The sequence below is a fragment of the Anomaloglossus baeobatrachus genome, chromosome 8 (genome assembly GCF_048569485.1).
Source record: "Anomaloglossus baeobatrachus isolate aAnoBae1 chromosome 8, aAnoBae1.hap1, whole genome shotgun sequence".
Taxonomy (NCBI): Eukaryota; Metazoa; Chordata; class Amphibia; order Anura; family Aromobatidae; genus Anomaloglossus; species Anomaloglossus baeobatrachus.
In genome coordinates, this window is record NC_134360.1 from 108,220,922 (window position 1) to 108,241,834 (window position 20,913).

At 48.9% G+C, this 20,913-nt stretch overlaps 1 protein-coding gene across 1 annotated transcript in view; it reads left to right on the plus strand.

Moving 5' to 3' along the window:
* The first annotated feature begins 1,089 nt into the window (after window positions 1–1,089).
* Window positions 1,090–20,913, plus strand: part of TCF20 (transcription factor 20) — a 379,410-nt gene continuing 359,586 nt past the window's right edge. The window contains exon 1 of the mRNA XM_075321944.1: window positions 1,090–1,423. The gene's annotated coding sequence lies outside the window, so the exon portion shown is untranslated. The remainder of the gene's footprint in view (window positions 1,424–20,913) is intronic.

A 20,913-nucleotide genomic window follows, 5' to 3' on the forward strand; every position in this document is an offset into this window, starting at 1 on the left:
CGGTCGCTATCCCCTGCACTGAGTCACCGGGTCCCAGGGCCACCATCACTGCCCAAGGAGGGGTTAACAACTTGCTGCACAACATCTCCCCCGGGTACCCCATAACAGCAGCGGTGATGTCCCATCTCACCACACACCATGGGTGGCGTCACGAACTTACTATGGCCTAGCCCGTACATCTACGTCCCCCGATTTATTTGGTGTGTCCGCGAGACCCCAGGTCCGGAGACCCTCAGCCACCACCCCTGAAGGCCCGGACCCGAGCAGCGCCGGCTGCTGACACGGGGGCGGCACAGTATGACTGCAGAGCATGTTATCGGGAGTTTGAATTTGATGTGTGGCATCACTAGGTATGTAGATGTGGTGTTAGATCAGTGGCCCAAAGCCATTTAACCCCTCAAAAACACCAGTTACTTATGCAAATCTGTGAAAACTGGGGTTTTGCCCACTTTGATGCCAGTTCTGATGCTCAGAACCTGTTTGGGCCAGGCTTGAGTGATCTGTATTTGATGTGTGGCATCTCTAGGTATGTAAATGTGGTGTGAGACTCAAAGCCATTTAACTGCTCAAAAACAGCAGTTACTAATTAAAATCTGTGAAAATTGGGGTTTTGCCTACTTTGATGCCAGTTTTGATGCCCAGAACCCCTTTGGGCCAGACTAGAGTCACTTGAGTTTGATTAGAGGCATCACTAGATATGCAATTGTGGTGTTAGATCAGTGGCTCAAAGCCATTTAACCCTTTCACTAACATACTTCGGTGCCCACTTTGATGCCCATTTTTTTGCCAGTTTTATAAGTTTTGCAGCTGATTTTGAGTGTAGTTATATTAGGGCACATCAGCGCATTGTATTTTATTATTGTGATGTGTTATTTTTGTTGTTAAAAGTGTAAAAAACTGAAAATACTAAATTGCCGAATAAGAGACTGACGAATAAGAAACCAACTTCAGCATCGTTATTTTTCCATCATGAAAATCTTAAAAGCTGAATTGTTTTTCTTCGTGCACTGAGGTCAGCTGCCAGTAGAGGGCGCGGTGACGGCCGACTAGCTCCACAGCCAACATGGACGCGACCAAACCCGTGTGACAGGGAGGCCGCCCAATGAGAGGAAAAGGAAAACAGCGAGCAGGAGGGAAGAGGAAGCCGGAGGAACCTAGCTGCCGCCCCCACCCCTCCTCCCGATAGACCTGAGTGTCTGATCCCAGATTGCGCACCTCCTCCCAGCCCCCCCACCTCCCTGAGCATCTCCGCTCTGCACGACAGCCTGATTGGAGCTTTGATTGTTCGAGAAAAATCGAGACACGGAAATCGGGGGAAGGCCGAGTCTGGCTCGGGGACTGGACACGTCTACCCGCAGCCGGCAGTCAGCGGGATCGGCTCCGGGAGTACCTTGTGATCGGCATGGGGAAGTGACTGCGCCAGGTAAGGGCCGGTGCGGAGGCGCACTGTGATCCGAGCCCTCGCGCCATTCTGATGCTGATGCGACTGTATGTACGAGGCTGGTAATGGCGGGCCTCATCGTATCCACCGGTAACCTGCGGCCTATTCGTATCCTGGGGTGGGGGCAAAGAAGGGGCCCATTCATATCAATGGGGAGGAGTCCCGCTCGTCGTTGGGGGAGGGGGAGGAGTCCCGCTCGTCGTTGGGGGAGGAGTCCCGCTCGTCGTTGGGGGAGGAGTCCCGCTCGTCGTTGGGGGAGGAGTCCCGCTCGTCGTTGGGGGAGGGGGAGGAGTCCCGCTCGTCGTTGGGGGAGGGGGAGGAGTCCCGCTCGTCGTTGGGGGAGGGGGAGGAGTCCCGCTCGTCGTTGGGGGAGGGGGAGGAGTCCCGCTCGTCGTTGGGGGAGGGGGAGGAGTCCCGCTCGTCGTTGGGGGAGGGGGAGGAGTCCCGCTCGTCGTTGGGGGAGGGGGAGGAGTCCCGCTCGTCGTTGGGGGAGGGGGAGGAGTCCCGCTCGTCGTTGGGGGAGGGGGAGGAGTCCCGCTCGTCGGGGGAGGGGTCCCGCTCGTCGTTGGGGGAGGGGGAGGAGTCCCGCTCGTCGTTGGGGGAGGGGTCCCGCTCGTCGTTGGGGGAGGGGTCCCGCTCGTCGTTGGGGGAGGGGTCCCGCTCGTCGTTGGGGGAGGGGTCCCGCTCGTCGTTGGGGGAGGGGTCCCGCTCGTCGTTGGGGGAGGGGTCCCGCTCGTCGTTGGGGGAGGGGTCCCGCTCGTCGTTGGGGGAGGGGTCCCGCTCGTCGTTGGGGGAGGGGTCCCGCTCGTCGTTGGGGGAGGGGTCCCGCTCGTCGTTGGGGGAGGGGTCCCGCTCGTCGTTGGGGGAGGGGTCCCGCTCGTCGTTGGGGGAGGGGTCCCGCTCGTCGTTGGGGGAGGGGGAGGGGTCCCGCTCGGCGTGGGCGGCTAAGGTTGATGTGGGGGGTTCGGGTTGATGTGGGCGGCTAAGGTTGATGTGGGCGGCTAAGGTTGATGTGGGGGGTTCGGGTTGATGTGGGGGGTTCGGGTTGATGTGGGGGGTTCGGGTTGATGTGGGGGGTTCGGGTTGATGTGGGGGGTTCGGGTTGATGTGGGGGGTTCGGGTTGATGTGGGGGGTTCGGGTTGATGTGGGCGGCTAAGGTTGATGTGGGGGGTTCGGGTTGATGCGGGGGGTTCGGGTTGATGTGGGCGGCTAGGGTTGATGCGGGGGGTTCGGGTTGATGTGGGCGGCTAGGGTTGATGCGGGGGGTTCGGGTTGATGTGGGCGGCTAGGGTTGATGTGGGCGGCTAGGGTTGATGTGGGCGGCTAAGGTTGATGCGGGGGGTTCGGGTTGATGTGGGCGGCTAAGGTTGATGCGGGGGGTTCGGGTTGATGTGGGCGGCTAAGGTTGATGCGGGGGGTTCGGGTTGATGTGGGCGGCTAAGGTTGATGCGGGGGGTTCGGGTTGATGTGGGCGGCTAAGGTTGATGCGGGGGGTTCGGGTTGATGTGGGCGGCTAAGGTTGATGCGGGGGGTTCGGGTTGATGTGGGCGGCTAAGGTTGATGCGGGGGGTTCGGGTTGATGTGGGCGGCTAAGGTTGATGCGGGGGGTTCGGGTTGATGTGGGCGGCTAAGGTTGATGCGGGGGGTTCGGGTTGATGTGGGCGGCTAAGGTTGATGCGGGGGGTTCGGGTTGATGTGGGCGGCTAAGGTTGATGCGGGGGGTTCGGGTTGATGTGGGCGGCTAAGGTTGATGCGGGGGGTTCGGGTTGATGTGGGCGGCTAAGGTTGATGCGGGGGGTTCGGGTTGATGTGGGCGGCTAAGGTTGATGCGGGGGGTTCGGGTTGATGTGGGCGGCTAAGGTTGATGCGGGGGGTTCGGGTTGATGTGGGCGGCTAAGGTTGATGCGGGGGGTTCGGGTTGATGTGGGCGGCTAAGGTTGATGCGGGGGGTTCGGGTTGATGTGGGCGGCTAAGGTTGATGCGGGGGGTTCGGGTTGATGTGGGCGGCTAAGGTTGATGCGGGGGGTTCGGGTTGATGTGGGCGGCTAAGGTTGATGCGGGGGGTTCGGGTTGATGTGGGCTTTTCTTCCTCTGTCGCTTATCTAAAAATAATTCAGTAAATGTTTTGCTTTTATATCGACCAGCCTTTATTTACGATGCTGAAGTTGGTTTCTTATTCGTCAGTTTCTTATTCGGCAACTTAGTTTTTTCAGTTTTTTATGTATTTATCAACAAAAATAACACATCACAATAAAAAAATACAATGCACTGATGAGCCCTAATATAAATACACTCAAAACCAGCTGCGAAAATTATAAAACTGGCAAAAAAATGGGCATCAAAGTGGGCACCAAAGTATGTTACTGAAAAGATCAGTGGCCCAAAGCCATTTAATCCAACACCACAATTGCATATCTAGTGATGCCTCTAATCAAACTCAAGTGACTCCAGCCTGGCCCAAAGGGGTTCTGGGCATCAAAACTGGCATCAAAGTGGGCACACAGCCAATTTTCACAGATTTGAATAAGTAACTGGTATTTTTGAGGGGTTAAATGGCTTTGGGCCACTGATCTCACACCACATTTACATACCTAGTGATGCCACACATCAAATTCAGATCACTTCAGCCTGGCCCAAACAGGTTCTGGGCATCAGAGCTGCCATCAAAGTGGGCAAAACCCACTTTTCACAGATTTGAATAAGTAACTGGTGTTTTTGAAGGGTTAAATGGCTTTGGAACACTGACCTCACACCACATTTACATACCTGGTGATGTTGCACATCAAATTCAGATCACTCCAGCCTGGCCCAAACAGGTTCTGGGCATCAGAACTGGCATCAAACTGAGTAAAACCCCAGTTTTCATAGATTTGAATTAGTAACTGGTCTTTTTTTAGAGATTAAGTGGCTTTGGGCCACTGATCTCACACCACATTTACATACCTAGTGATGTTGCACATCAAATTCAGATCACTCCAGCCTGGCCCAAACAGGTTCTGGGCATCATAACTGGCATCAAAGTGGGCAAATGGTTAGTTTTCACAGATTTGAATAAGTAACTCGTGTTTTTGAGGGGTTAAATGACTTTGGGCCACTGACCTCACACCACATTTACATACCTGATGATGCCACACAGCAAATTCAGATCACTAGGTATGTAAATGTGGTGTTAGATCAGTGGCCCAAAGCCAATTAACCCCTCAAAAACACTGGTTACTTATTCAAATCTGTGAAAACTGAGGTTTTGCCCAATTTGATGCCAGTTCTGATGCCCAGAACTTCTTTGGGCCAGGCTGGAGTGATCTGAATTTGATGTGTGACATCACTAGGTATGTAAATGTGGTGTGAGATCAGTGGCCCAAAGCCATTTAACCCCTCAAAAACACCAGTTACTTATTCAAATCTGTGAAAATTGGCCTTTTGCCCAATTTGATGCCAGTTCTGATGCCCAGAACCCCTTTGGGCCAGGCTGGAGTCACTTGAGTTTGATTAGAGGCATCACTAGATATGCAATTGTGGTGTTAGATCAGTGGCCCAAAGCCATTTAACCCTTTCACTAACATACTTTGGTGCCCACTTTGATGCCCATTTTTTTGCCAGTTTTATAATTTTCGCAGCTGATTTTGAGTGTATTTATATTAGGGCTCATCAGTGCATTGCATTTTATTATTGTGATGTGTTATTTTTGTTGATAAATGCATAAAAAAACTGAAAAATTAAATTGACGAATAAGAAACTGACGAATAAGAAACCAACTTCAGCATCTTCCTTTATTTCCAATTTCACCAAGAGAAAGTAGATAAGCAGTCATATAGGATTTGGTGATTACGTAGGGTATCCGCCATCTTGGAGAAGCCATGTTTCATATTGGGGCTTTTCTCATTATTCGGCCTGTAGGATATGGTTACCCATCTTATATCACTTTGGTTAAAGTGATCTACTCATCTGCTTAAATGGTTAAAATTGCAAAATGGTCTTAGAACTTTGCAATTTGCCTCTTTATTAAAAAAAAAAAAGTCCTCTCCCCCTCTGCACACCAAGGGATTTTGAATTCTTTTGTGTACTGCTCGTTTCCTTGGTTACCAGGTCTTCTAGACACTTGTAAGCTCTGCTCTGAAGCTGACTGCATCCAGCATCGGTGCCCTGTGCTCCTTTGATACTGCCGACTCCCCGCATGTTTGTCCCAGCGGTGCAGCAATATCGTTGGTCTAAACCAGGGGTCTCAAACTCAGCTGGGTGCATGGGCCGCATATAGAAAAATAAATTGAGGGGGGCCGCATTATTTGCTGGACAAAGTGAAAATTTTTAATGAATCCATGGTTTTTTTTTTATATACACTTTGGATCATTTTTTTTAAAATCTTTTTTGCTTGTATATTATAACAAACGTGCGCTTTTTTGTTAGGTTTATATATAAAACATTTTTAATGGCAAAATAAAGTCATGCTTTATGATTTTTTTTCTTTTTTTTTTATATTTTATCACCTTCTTGTAATATTGTTTTACAATTAGCAGCATTATATAGTAATCTTAGCCAACATCTTGTAGTAATGTGCCCATGCTGCAGTAATGTCCCCATCCGTGTGCCCTGTAGTAAGGTGCTCATCCTTGTATGTGCCCAGTAGTATAGTGCCCAGTAATATTGTGCCCATCATTGTGCCTTGTAGTATTGTGCTCATCTTTGTAGTATTGTGCCTAGCCCTGTAGTATTACGCCCTGTAGTATTGTGCCCATCCTTGTAGTATTGTGCCCTGTAGTACAATCCCACTGAGAGAGAACTGCTGCACCAACCTCCTCACTTGTGCAAGTGTGAATCACTAATGCAGGATCAGGGCAGGGATCCTCCACCCAGCTGGCTGAGAGGTGCTCGTCCAAGATACTTTAGAGTTCAATAATAGAGTCCATATCAGAAAGAGGACGGCACTCATCAAAATCTAGTAGATTCTTTATTAGAAAAGGTGCAGTAAAAGCGGCAGGAGTAGAGCTATCAGCAGACCCCCCTCACGGACGACGGCCGTTTCGCGTATGAATACGCTTCCTCGGGTCCATCATGTTGGACTTGAGGAAGCGTATTCATACGCAAAATGACCGTCGTCCGTGAGGGGGTCTGCTGACAGCTCTACTCCTGCCGCTTTTACTGCACCTTTTCTAATAAAGAATCTACTGGATTTTGGTGAGTGCCGTACTCTTTCTGATATGGACTCTAGTATTGTGGCCATCCCTGTAGTATTGTGGCCATCCCTGTAGTATTGTGGCCATCCCTGTAGTATTGTGGCCATCCCTGTAATAATACGTAAAAAAATATAAAAAAATTGTTCTCACTTTTCCTCCGTTCCCTGTGTGCCCACGATCAGTATTTGCAGAATTTTGGATGCAGCATGCTTCAGCTGCGTCCAAAACCCTGCTATGTACAGTACAAGCAGAGTGGATGGGATTTCTAAAAACCCCATGCCCACTGTGTGTGTACGGCCAGCAGTGAAATCGGACCGTGCGGTGCGGCTTGCAGAGGCTGCAGCATGTAAATTTATAATTAGAAGAAAGAAGGAACATCCAGCTCTTCAGGTGAGGAAAGCCATGGTCTTTATTTTAGCATGCAGGCAACGGATGACATGATCAGCACAGCACTACGCGTTTCAGGTGAAACTATCACCCTTAATCATGATTAAGGGTGATTGTTTCACCTGAAACGCGTAGTGCTGTGCTGATCATGTCATCCGTTGCCTGCATGCTAAAATAAAGGCCATGGCTTTCCTCGCCTGAAGAGCTGAATGTTCCTTCTTTCTTCTATTTGCAATATCGGGCTGTGGCAGTGCCTGTCCGTGCTCCAGGGAGAGGCCAGGAGTGAGGTTGGACACGGTGAGCTGATATACTTACATAAATTGGATGTAAATTTATTCTGTGGAGTCGGAAGCGTCCTCCCTAGGCAGATCACAGTGAGGAGACCTCAGCGGCCTGAACCCTGATCGTGGGCATAGGCAGCTGTGGTCTCCTAAGGAGGAGACTTGCGGCCCCGCTGATCAGGACTCACTGTGTCCTGGATGCAGCGGGTCCTGATCTTGAGCACGTACCATACCTGCTTGTTGCAGCCCGTGACAATCGCGGGTCTATGCTGAGGGTCGGTGCCGGCAGGAACTTTACTGCATTTGAATCCATGTGCGGAGCCGCGCAGAGGAGCTGTGTCTGGACCATTGGCTGCTTCCTGCCAATCAGATGCAAGGAAGTGACGTCGTTGTATGACGTCACCTCCTTGCATCTGATTGGCATCTGATTGGCAGACAGCAGCAGCAGTGGAATAGAGCTGACAGCTCCTCTGCGCGACACCGCAAATGGATTCAAATGCAGTAAAGTCCTGCTAGCGCAGACCCTCAGCATAGAGCCGCGATTGTCATGGGGTCTGCGGGCCACGTGTTTGAGACCTCTGGTCTAAACTATCAATCATTAGGAGTGCACCCCTCCCCTGGCTACCAGAAAGCCGGAGACAGCAGTCATTTTTAGGGTGAATCCCCGGGTCAGACTACACTTTCAGTGTCTTCCACAAGGTGGACTGCTCTGTACATTTGGATTTTAAGCGCTGTCTGTTATAAATAATCTTTTTCTTTTCCAGTTTATTCAGTGTAGTGGATCTGTGCTGTATTCCGTGCTATTCGTTAAGCTATTCTGTCACTTGGATTTATGCTCTTTGCTCTGAATGTGACATGCGGATACTGACTGCTTCACTAAGGATTCCCTACTGCACTGATTATGGAGACCAAGGACTCTTCTCACATTATGCTTCCTTTGTATTGAGCAGTGAGCGCTCTCGAATTTCTGTAGCACAGGGGTTTCTTGCTATGTCGCTTGTTTTAATCCTTGATGTTGTAGGACTGTTCCCTAAAATTGCAGCAGCTTCATTAGGTTTGGTGTCAGAATTGATGCAATAACAATTTTTGTCTTTTCCTTGAGCGTCTTCAGTAGAGTTGAGCGCGGTTCGAGGTTCTCCAGTTCGCGGCTCGAGTGATTTTGGGGGCTGTTCTAGATAGAACTAGAACTCGAGCTTTTTGCTAAAGTTCGATAGTTCTAGATACGTTCGAGAACGGTTCTAGCAGCAAAAAGACCAGCTAATTACTATCTGGCTTTCCGCTGTAATAGTGTAAGTCACTCTGTGACTCACACTATTATGAAATTTCAGTGTATAGTGTGCGGGAACAGCGCATTCAGATCACTGCTGTCGCCATTTTTTTTTTTTTTTTTTTCCTTGTCTTCCTTCCCTAAGCGTGCGCGTGTAGTGGGGCGGGCCAGCATGTCAGCCAATCCCAGACACACACACAGCTAAGTGGACTTTTAGCCAGAGAAGCATCGGCATGTGTGATAGGATGTCCATGTCACATGTCCCTGCATTATAAAAACGGACATTTTCCTCCAGCACGCCATTATCTGCCTTCTGCGTCCTTGGTGTCAGTCATCACTGGCGCAGCTCCTATCTCCGATACTGCTGTGTACGCTCCATACACAGCGCTGTACAGAATAGGGATAGAAGTTTCTATCAGTCCTTTTAAGGGCTCATACCGGCAGGGTCAGAGCCATAGGTGACAGGTCCGTGAAAACAGAGTTTAACAGCTACACAAGATGACAGCGTCTGTGTAGCTAAGGTCAGGGATTTCCTCGCTGCATTTCCCCATTAGGAGGGATAGAAAGGCAGGCTTCCTTTCCTCTACCAAGACCCACAACCCTGCCACTGTACCCTCCTGCCCTTTGCACACTCAAACTCATTGTTACTAAGCCATTATACTAGCAAACACTGAGTGAACTTAGTGGCATCCTAAACGTGGCTGTTGGACTTCTGTATTGTCCCACTAGTGCAAAGATATTTGCAACACCTCTGCCTGCATTGCACACTCAAACTCATTGTTACTAAGACATTATAATACCAAAAATTGAGTAAACTTAGTGGCATACAAGAAGTGGCTGTTGTACTCCATTAGTGTCCCACTGGTGCCAAGCTATTTCTAGGACCTGTGCAGGACACCCTCCTGCTCTGTTTTTAATAAGCTATAATGATAGCAAAAATACTGCCATTTAGTGGCATCATAGAACTGGCTGTTGTACTCCATTAGTGCCCCACTGGTGCCAAGCTATTTCTAGCACCTCTGCATGACACCCTCATGCACATTTTGCTACGCTAATGTTATAGCAAACTCAGGGAATTCATTGCTGCATTTGATAATTCGGAGGGATAGAAAGTGAGGCTTCCTTTTAGCTTTTCCTTCTGTTCATAGACACCATCTCCAAGTCCACACCCGAAGAGCAATTTCTTCTCCACGTGTAAGTGTGGAGAGGCAGCTAGTGCGCATGCGTGTGCCGATTTACCCCAGCTGCAGCCTAACTCCAGTGTTTCGCCTAGTGAGTATGCTCAGCCTGACTGTGCCATTCCTGAGGCTAAGTCTTCATTTCGGGATACAGCGCATGCTCCCACACTTAGTGCGATAAGCCTCTTTGCACAGGTACTTGCATTCCGTGCCGGGTCTAAGTCCTGTTTTGTACCGAGACACCATGCTAAAGCTGGTCTTTTTCAGAGACTGTATTTCATGCAACTGACCATGCTCAGGCACTTACTGCATCAGAGACTAGGTCCGGTAATGAACTCTTTGGCCCTGCCCCTGATGTGGGGGGGCCCATATAGACCATAGGGCATCAGGTGTCCTGACGATGTGGCCAGGCCACTCCCAAATGGCTTGCAGAGGCCCGCCCCTATGACTTGTCACCTCATTATTGATGGTCAGACGATGACTGGTGAGGTGTGTGTGCCGTGGCAGCCATGAGGTCATTATTGAAGTTGCGGTTCCAAATAGGACGCTAGTTATGCCACTCATGACGTGTCACTCTGCTTTTGTCTCCAGGAGGTGCATTATGGTCCACCCTGGTTTGGGGCGGACCCAGGTTATAAAACAGGCTAGAGCCAACAAGGAGGTGCGCAGTCTTCTATTATGCTCCGAAAGAGCACACCTCCATGTGTTGAACCCATTGCAGCTTTAGGCCAGAGGTAGGCAGGGATAGGGCGTCGATGCAGGCCGCCACCACAGTTGGTAACGCAGAACGGTTAAAGGGGTGGTTCACCCATATTTTTTATTGTCTAGATCGATATTATATTGAGAAACAATGTTTCTCTCAAATACCTTGTGTTGTCAATAGTGCCTGTGAGAGGCGCTATTGCAGACCGCTGCTCCCCGTCCAGTGACGTACCCGTCCAATGCTGCCTCGTCACATCCGTGCAGCCGGCTACATTCTGAGCCCATCTGCTCCCTGCTCCTCCTCCCTCCTCCCTCACAGCACGTCTCTTGCTTGCAGCGTTCTGCGAGGAGGGAGGGGGGAGCAGGAGACGCGCCGTGCTAGGAGGGAGGAGGAGGGGGGAGCAAATGGGCTGTGACAGCAGTGAAACACCGCTCACAGCTCAGAGTCTGGAAGACTGTAGCTGGCCGCACGGATGTGACGTGGCAGCATTTGACGGGTACGTCACTGGACGGGGAACAGCGGTCTGCAATAGCTCCTCTCACAGGCACTATTGACAACACAAGGTATTTGAGAGAAACATTGTTTCTCAATATAATATCGATCTAGACAATAAAAAATATGGGTGAACCACCCCTTTAAGACCAGCTCCTGTCCTACAAGTCCTGATTGTGCAGCCCAGTGGCATTAACAGGCCTGCTGCTGCTGATGCGCCTGCTGTCCACAGGTGTGGCCCCAATGCACACGGTCAGCGTACTGAATGGCCCCTGTGATGTTAACAGGGAGTTCCTGGGCTGGGTGGGCGTGTGGACCCTTTGACGCTAACAGGGCTCCCAGTCTCCAGATCCGAGTGGCGTCTAACTCGGTTCAGGCAACTATTAGTTTCATAGCCACACAGATCTGTATCCTCCACCAAACCTTCCAGTTGCCAACCTCTCCTTTTCCATCTGGGAGCACGGTGGACACTGACTGCTGATGGGGATATATACCTTTCTCTTTCTTTTCTTATTAATTTTCGTTATATAGCGGTAACATAGTATATACCACCTTATCCAAATCTGCCAGTCCCACCGTAACAGATGGTGTTTCTTCATCAAATGTTACTTTTGCTTAACCAACAAACCCACGGACAAAAACTTTTTTCCCCTTTCCAACACACCTGTTCCCCTTTCCACCAGCATCTGTCCTTTTTCAACTCATTTGGTATATGACCAAAAATGCAACTCTGCAGGGACACCGTACTCAATGCCATCTCAGCACAGCAGCCAGCCCTCGGTCCCTCAGATGTGGACAAGTGAAAGACCATTTCCTCCTATCCATGACAAAGCGTTGAGATTCACTCTGTGCAGCACTGGTGTTTACTGGAAAAGCAGATCTAAGAATCCGTACCACCTTCTGCAGATACTCCTGTATACGTGCGTCCCTTTCTATGGCAGGAATTATTTCGCCAAATTTTGTCTTGTACCGGGGATGTAACAGTGTGGCAACCCAGTAGTTAGCATTACTTCGAATTCGTACAATCCTAGGGTCATGTTGTAGGTAGTGCAGCAAGAAGGCGCTCATGTGTCTTGTGCATCTAGGAGGACCAAGTCCTTGGTTTGTTGGTGGCAGAGAGGTGAGAATCGTGCCTCCTTCCTCTGCCCTCTCCCCCCAACCTCGCACAACCGAAATGTGAGCAAGCTCTCACTCATCTGCTGAGTCTTCCATGCCCATCGCAAGTTCGTCCTCCATTTCGTCCTGGGCTCCTGCACCTTCCTCAACAATTTTTGCTGATACTATGCGCCCTTGTTAATCCCTATCCCCCACCATGACTGCCGCCTAGGTGCTGCTCACCGTATGGACCTTGTAGATCTTATTATCCCTTCTGCATATGACTCCTCCTGTACTTCCTCACCTTCCTCTTGGACCAACACCTTACTCCGAATAATGCTTACAGTGTGCTCCATCTTGTAGATGACCAGAATTGTCACGCTGAGAATGGCATCGCCAGTGCTAAACATCTTCATCGACATTTGTAAACTGTGTAGAAGGGTGCATAGGTCCTTGATCTGACACCACTCCAGCAGCGTGATCTGCACCACCTCTGGATCAAGTTAGCCCAGGGTATACGTCATACCGTATTTCAGCAGGGCTCTGCGGTGCTGCCACACACGCTGCAACATGTGCAGATTCCAATTCCTGCGTGTCGGAACATCGCATTTCCGGCGTTTAACCGCCAGACCCTAAGACTTCCGGGGCGATGAAAGTTGTTGAGCTGCTGGGTGCGAAGGATGAAAGTGAGCACATAGCAGCGTGCCCGCTGCACAAGGCCATGTAGGCCGGGATGGTATTTTAAAAATTGCTGGAGAATCAGATTCAACACGTGAGCCATACAAGGCACGTGTGTCACATTGCCCTGACGAAGGGCCGCAAACAGGTTTGCATCATTGCCGCACACGGCTGTTAAGTCACCAACGTAGTCCACTCAATCAATTTGTACTCCGGTCGCCAGGTGACAACGTGTTCCTTTCGTGCATAGTGCTGATGATGGGAAAGGAGTCGAGGCCTGCGGCGCAGGTGGACGCAGGTTATGGTCACCCACTGGGCTGCGTTACCTTGACAGATGCAGAACCACAGTCTGAATGCAGGTGGTGGGTAACTCACAGATGAAGTACCATCATTCAGCTACAACCAATGGGAAGACACCACACCCTTTTTTAGGCCCCTCCTGTCTGCAGACCACTGCCAGACAAAGCTATGAACCTCTTGTTACTGTTACCCCCAGTTCAGTTTTATGAGTTTGTGTGCTTGTTACCTGACTACTTTTCCTGCTTGCTGTTTATGTACCTCGTTGGCCAATCCGCATTTCACCTCTGCTTGTTTTCTGATTAGGTCCTGGCCATCCCATTCTGTTCCTCTTCCTCAATTAATGTTTTTGACCCTGCATGACTACTATTCTCTGGAACTGCAGCCTTCCACAGGTATTGATCAACTTGGGCCCTGTGTAATTCCAAATCTCTGTATAGGGGTTAAAGGGTTTCAGGGTTCTGGGTGTCCAGCTTGGTGAGTGGCTTGCCTCTAGCCTATCCTTTACAGCCCATCTGAGTGTGTCGATCCAGGCAGGCGTTACACCGTGCCCTCTGCAGAAGGCCATGTAGGCCGGGATAGTGTTTTAAAAATTGCTGGACAACCAGGTTCAACACGTGAGCCATACAAGGCACGTGTGTCACATTGCCCTGAAGAAGGGTCGCAGACTGGTTTGCATCATTGTCGCACCCGACCTTCCCTGACTGCTGGTTGAGTGGAGACAACCATTGATGAAACTCGGTCTCACTCTCCAGAGCTAACCGTCCACAATTCCTCAGCGGTGTCTCACATTTCCCCTACATTTCAAAGTAAACATTTGACCGCCTGATGGCCTTGAGCTCTGCTGCCAGCATAGTAAGGAGGTGTGTGGGATTCCTTGGGCGCAGTTACAAGGAAGGGTGGCCTGACCACACAGGATTTGGGCCGAGGTGGAGGACCCACACGAGGTTGAGGAGGCAGAAGCAGTGGAGGAACTTGTACATACAGAGGAAGGATTGACACACAAGTCGTGGGGACGGCAAGACTTGTACAGCAAACCCTTCTCCATCTCTCACCATAGTTACCCAGTGCCCAGTCAGCAACATGTAACTCCCCTGTCCATGCTTACTGGTCCAAGTATCTGTGGTGAAATGCACCCTGTCACACACAGAGTTTCTCAAGGAATCGGTGAGGTTGTGTGCGACCTGCTGTGGTAGCGCGGGCACGCCTTTCTTGGAGAAGGAGTGACGACTGGCCATCGGCTCTTGGGGCACTGCAATGGGCATAAGGTCTTGAAAATCCTCGGTCTCAAAAGGGTGTAAAGGCAGCCTTTCTGTTGCCAACAAGTTGCAGATGATGAAACTCAACCTCTTAGGCATGTCATGCCCTTCGAAAATCATGTAAAACACAGCGAGGGGACTCCAACCACAGTCTCCCTCGTTTCCACTAATTGGGCCACACACACCCCACTTGACCCCCCCCCTTTTCAAAATGAAAAAGATGCTTTGCATGAAGCACTCTCAAAAATACGCATGCCTTTCACCTCCCCTGGCATGAGCCAGGGGAAGAAAAGTCCTCTGAGAGCCATGACTTGTTCATCTTGGTTCTTTTAGAAACACAGCGAGGGGACTCCAACCACAGTCTCCCTCGTTGCCACTAATTGGGCCACACACACCCCACTTGACTGGCATCAGTTGATCCCCCTTTTGAAAAAGAAAAAGATGCTTTGCATGAAGCACTCTCAAAAATACGCGTGCCTTTCACCTCCCCTGGCATGAGCCAGGGGAAGAAAAGTCCTCTGAGAGCCATGTCCACATTGTCAGTGGACAGACACGTGTGCTTATCTGCCAGCAGACCCTCTGCAGCACTGAAGACAGGTTCCGAGAGAACGCTGGCTGCAGGACACGACAAGATCCCCAAGGCGTACGTGGCAAGCTCAGGCAATTTATCCAGATTGGAAGCCTAAAATGAGCAGGGCTCAAGTTGCACAATAATGGCATCGATGTTTCCTTGCATATACTCATATATCTGTGTCTCCTTCTCTTTTTCCTTGTCCTGCTCTTTTGTTTTCGCATGAGTATATGTCCTTGTCACTTTCCCATGTGTTTGTGTTTTGTTGTGAGTTGTTTGTCACCTTTTGGACACCTTTGTGGGTGTTTTCTAGGTGTTTTTATGTGTTTGTGAATGCCTGCCATTGTTTCCTATGCGCTTCGAGTTCGGTTCGACGAACAGAACTCAAACGGGACCTCCGTTCGACGAACCGAACTCGAGCCGAACCACGACCGGTTCGCTCATCTCTAGTCTTCAGAGTGGAAGATCCTGCAGAAAGGTCTGTTCGCTTCTTTCACTGTTTGCTAAAGTGCTGTTTACTGAGACTTGTTCATTTTTTTTGTCACAAATCAATGACCCAAACATTCTATGGGTCCATGAATATCGTGGATTGAGCACGGATGGCATCTGTGATTAACAGTAATGGCTAGGAAAAACTAACATATATTTATGACAATTGGATGATTAACTGATGGAAATGGTCCATGTTTTCACTTACAATAAAATGACATCTGTCTGAATGAGGCCTTACTTTGGGTTTGCAGTTTTTTGCTTCCATTTCTAAAACATGTGAATAGTGACACCTGTACACACTTATGGCCGCAAGCCCATTACTAATCCACAGTTTAATTCCGAAACAAATATATGTGTTCAACTAATGTATTGTAACACAAGAATGGACTCTCCCACCTCAGCATGATTAAAAGTAATCTGTAATCAGGTTTTTGATACCTCATATGAGAGCCGTATGATGCAGACAAAGGGATCTGAATCCAGTCATGTATTACTTAGGCTACTTTCACACATCCGGTTTGAGCACTGCGGCTCAATCCGGCTGTGAAAACTATGCAACGGATGCGGCGAAAACACCGCATCCTTTGCATAAGTTTTTACATGCGGCCCGTCCGTTTTTTTTCCGGTTGCGGCATGCTACTGAGCATGCGCAGTGGAAAAAAACCGCATGCGGCGACCGGATGCGTTTTTTTCCGCATCGCGCCGCATCCGGCCTCCATAGGTATGCATTGAAAAATGCGCCGCAGCGGCAGGATGCGGCGCGATGCGGTGTTTTTTGCCGGAGCAAAAAAACGTTGCAGGGAACGTTCGATCCGGCCGCGGCATCGGCTAAATCTGCCGCATGCGGCCAAAACCGGACCGAACGCAAGCCCCTGCGGCACAATACGGCACTAATGTAAGTCTATGCAAAAAAAAAAACGTAACCGGCGTTACAAAAGCCGGTTGCGGTTTTTCTGCAGAACGCCGTATTGTGCCGCAGAGCAAAAATCCGGATGTGTGAAAGTAGCCTTAATTACTTGGTGCAGCCATTTTGACACAATCAGAAATGTTAGATTTATCAATCTAGCAGAGCTGAGCATGCTTCCCCCGCCCATACTAAAGTCTCTATAAACATTGTACATTGACAGTGAGATGTCAGTCAGAGGAGGGGGCATACTGGACTGCCCTGCACCTGACATTGTAGTCCAAGCAATGAAAAGTCCTGCTGGTTAAACAAACATAGCAAATAATCAACAAATTGGACCTTGGCAAGACAGGCCTCCCTGAATTCTATGTTTTAACCCTTGTAGCATGCTGTCTTCAGCTTACATATCAAAAACCTGCTGACAAGAGTCCCTTTAAGGCTACTTTCACACATCCGGCTGTAGCAGTGCGGCACAATCCGGCGCTCTGCTGAAAAAACGAAACCATTTTTTTTTTTTTTTTGCCGCCGGTTTCGTTTTTTCCAGAGTTGACTTGCATTGGCGCCTCATTGTGCCGCATGGGCTCGCGTTCCGTCTGGTTTTTGCCGCATGCGGCAGATTTAGCCGATGCGGCGGCCGGATGGAACGTTCCCTGGCACGGTTTTTGCTCCGGCAAAAACACCGCATCGCGCCACATCCGGCCGCTGAGGCGCATTTTTCAATGCATGCTTATGGACGCCGGATGCGGCGCGATGCAGAAAAAAACGCATCCGGCCGCCGCATACGGTTTCTTCCACTGCGAATGCTCAGTAGCGTGCCGCAACTGGGAAAAATCGGACGGGCCGCATGTAAAAACTTATGCAAAGGATGCGGTGTTTTCGCCGCATCCGTTGCATAGGTTTCACAGCTGGATTGAGCCGCAGTGCTCAAACCGGATGTGTGAAAGTAGCTTTAGTGCTTCAATACTGCTGCAAAAATGAACATAATGCCAGCAATGTCAAAATGACTTGATGTGCACAAGTTAAGTCTTTTGTCACTTGTTTTGTTTTAGCTGCTTCTGGGCTCGGAAACTTAAAAGTAGTGTGTTCCAACTGACTAGAGTAAATGATAGAAAAAAAGACACTAGCAAAACCACTTCAGGAGAAAACTACCAGCTTTTCCTCAAGCTGCTTCGTCTTAAAGATGCTGTGTGCATGGACTCTCACATTGTAAATCTTGTTTTCGAAAAGGCTTTCCTGATCTCAGTCTAGTTTATTGCTCCTGTCTCCTAAATGGTCTGTGAACCCGGGCAGCTCAGCTGTGGACCCTCTACAGCAGAAATCCTGCAATGGAAATGGTAGAGCAAAGTCTGTGTAGTTGCTGATATGGTACAGAGAAGGCACACACCTCACGCCATGCAGAGGGTACTACCTGCGGGACTGTTCATTATACCCTACAGATATTCTCTCTGCCTTCCATGGCCTGGTGTGGGGGCTGGCCACATGCAATAGTCAGTATACAGACCAGACTGCAGCAGGCTGCTATTTTATTTATTTTTCTTTACACGGGCCTGAGGTGTAAAAACTAGCCGCATATGCACTACCACTTAGGCTTATATTAGTGTATGGTCCCTGTGCGGTCCGTTTTTTTTCCTTGGACAGCCGTCGAAATACATTTTGGTGAACATCCACTATGAGAGTTCTTACAATCTCATGCGCAGAGCTGCTTGGGTAACACTTTGCACATTTATCTGAATGACTATTGCTACAAAAAAGTAATTCAAATGAATTAACTCCTTTTCAGTTGCATACAAAATGCAGCAGATCTGTTGCATGTGAATTTACCCAAAGATTTTTTGCAGTCGTATTTCTACACTTTACTTTTTTATATAAATATAATACAGTTGAAACCAGAAGTTTACATACAGTATATACTATTTAAAGACACATCTGCATGTTTTTCTCACTATGTGACGTGAAATCAGAAGAATCCTTTCCCATTTTAGGTCATTTAGGAACCAAAATTATATATCTTTGCCAAACGCCAGAATGAGAGAGAGAATATTTTAGGCCCTGTGCGCACTTGCCGGTTTTTGACGCGGATTTCCTGCGGTTTTGCTGCATGTTTTGCTGCAGAAAATGTTCATAACCTCTCTGCAGTGAATCACCAGCAAATCCTATGGGAAAATAAATGCTGTGCGCACTATGCGGATTTTGATAGCTGCATGTTTTGCTGCGGGATTCCCGCAGCAAAAACAATTGCATGTCACTTCTTTTCCGCACGTCGCTGCGGGATTTCACTCCATTGACTGCAATGTAATCGTGAAATCCCGCAGGGAGTAACGCAGGCAGCAAATTCTGTGCAGTTCAATGCGTTTTCCTGCGTTATTCCCTCTGGTATTTCTCAGTTTACTTGCAGTAATGTTCATCGCTGCCTGCGGTTTGCAGGGAAGTGATGTCATTATGACAGGAAGAGGAAGCCGTGCAGAGAGTAAACACACAGAGTTAAGACATAGAATACTCACAGATCACACTCACACAGACACATAGAATACACATAGAAATCAAACGGAAATATAGAAAAAAAAACACGTGGGCTCCGCTGTATTTTTACCGTCCAGCCGAGGTAAGCACACAGCGGCGGCCTGGTATTCTCAGGCTGGGGAGGATGGGGGGCAGGGTTAATGCCCCCCCCTCTCCTGCAGCCGAGAATATCAGCCCACAGCTGCCCCGGGACTGTCGAATCCATTATGCGGCAGTACCGGAGTGTCCCCAGCTCTTCCTGTTGCCGTGATGCGGTGGCAGACAGGGTAATAAGGAGTTAATGGCGGCGGATCGCCACTAAGTCCAGGCTTGATCATGGCAGCGTCTATGTGACAGCTGACATGATCAACCCGTAAGTAAAGTGAAAAAACACACACCGAAAAATCCTTTATTTTAAATAAAACACCGAAAAATCACAAATAAGCCTCCTCGTTTACCCTTTTATTAACCCTCCCAAAACACACAGCTCCGGCGTAATCTATGTCCTGCGATGCTTGCATCCAGCTGTGACTGACACTGACACAGCGCTGAATGCAGCCTCGCAGCGAGACAGCAGAGGTAACCACAGGGCATTTCCCACGGCCGGTAATGTGAACTCACTACCGCTCGGGAGAAATGCAGCGATCTATCTATCCCTCTATCTATCTATCCCTCTATCTATCTATCCCTCTATCTATCTATCCCTCTATCTATCTATCCCTCTATCTATCTATCCCTCTATCTATCTATCCCTCTATCTATCTATCCCTCTATCTATCTATCCCTCTATCTATCTATCCCTCTATCTATCTATCCCTCTATCTATCTATCCCTCTATCTATCTATCCCTCTATCTATCTATCCCTCTATCTATCTATCCCTCTATCTATCTATCCCTCTATCTATCTATCCCTCTATCTATCTATCCCTCTATCTATCTATCCCTCTATCTATCTATCCCTCTATCTATCCCAGAAGGAAATGTTTGTTTTTTTTTTTTCCAATGTGCTATATAACACATGTACCAACCCGCACGTGGCAATACCGCGAACAATACCGCGGTAAAACCACAGCAAACCGCGGCAAACCGCATGCAGTTTTCGGGTGCGGTTTGCCGCGGTTTTTTTTTACCGCGGGTGCGGTAATCTTTTAGACCCTGCGGAATTTTCTTAAGAAAATTCCGTTTTCCAGTGCGCACAGGGTCTTAAGGCATTTTTATTACTTTCTGCAAAGTCAAAAGTTTACATACACTAAGGCTGCTTTCACACATCCGGTTTTTGCTGAGCAGCACAATACGGCGCTTTGCAGAAAGAACGCAACCTTTATTTTGCCGCCGGTTGCGTTTTTCCGCATAGACTTTCATTAGCGCCGTATTGTGCCGCATGGCCTTGCGTTGCGTCCGGTTTTTGCCGGATGCGGCATATTTAGCCCATGCGGCGGCCGGATGGAACGTTGCCTACCACGTTTTTTTGTGCGGCAAAAAAAACGCATTGCGCCGGATGCGGCGTCCTGTCGCAAAAACCACATCCGGCCACCGGATGCGTTTTTTTTTTAACTGCGCATGCTCAGTAGCAAGCCACATCCGTCAAAAAACGGATGGGCCGCATGGAAAAACTTATGCAACGGATCCGTTTTTTCCGCCGCATCCGTTGCATAGGTTTTTGAGACGGATTGAGCCACAGTGCAAAAACCGGATGTGTGAAAGCAGCCTAAGAATACTTTGCCTTTAAACAATATGGGAGAGCCCATATGATGATGTCATGTCTTTGGAAGCTTCAGATAGGTTTATTGGCAAAATCTGAGTTAATGAGAGAGACACCTGTGGATGTATTTTAATTCACACCTGAATCACACCACTTCTTTGTGTAGCATCATGGGAAAATCAAAATAAATCAACCAAGATCTCAGGAAGAGAATTGTGGACTTGCACAAGTCTCGTTCATCCTTGGGTGCAATTTCCAGATACTTGAAGGTGCCTCGTTCATCTGTTCAAACAATTACACACAAGTAGAAACAAGATGGAAATGTCCAGCCGTCATACCGCTCAGGAAGGAAACTGGTTCTGTGTATCAGAGATGAATGTGCTTTGGTCAGACATGTGCATATCTTTCAAAAGACTGACCCGCACATCCTATAAGTGTGTGTATAGGTGCCAGCTGAAAAAACCTAGCAAATACAAAATGGATACAGCCGCACA